This window comes from Mandrillus leucophaeus, unplaced genomic scaffold (genome assembly GCF_000951045.1).
Source record: "Mandrillus leucophaeus isolate KB7577 unplaced genomic scaffold, Mleu.le_1.0 Scaffold32, whole genome shotgun sequence".
In the NCBI taxonomy this organism is placed as follows: Eukaryota; Metazoa; Chordata; class Mammalia; order Primates; family Cercopithecidae; genus Mandrillus; species Mandrillus leucophaeus.
Genome location: NW_012103365.1, coordinates 2,213,568 through 2,213,888, shown reverse-complemented (window position 1 = coordinate 2,213,888; position 321 = coordinate 2,213,568).

Genomic DNA, 321 nt, shown 5'->3' with positions numbered 1-321 from the left:
GGCTCACACCTGTAATCCCAGTACTCTGGGAAGCCAAGGAGAGTGGATCACTTGAGCCCAAGAGTTCCAGACCAGCCTGGGCAACATGGGGAGACTCTGTCTCTACAAAAAATACAAAAATTAGCCGAGGATGCTGGCACTCGCTTATAGTTTCAGCTACTCAGTAGGCTGAGGCAGGAGGATCGCTTGAGCCAGAGAGTTTGAGGCTGCAGTGAGCTGTGATCACACCACTGCACTCCAGCCTGAGTAATAGAGTGAGACCCTGTCTCAATTAATTCATTAATTAAAAGTTTGACAAATTTGAACTACATGAAAATTAAA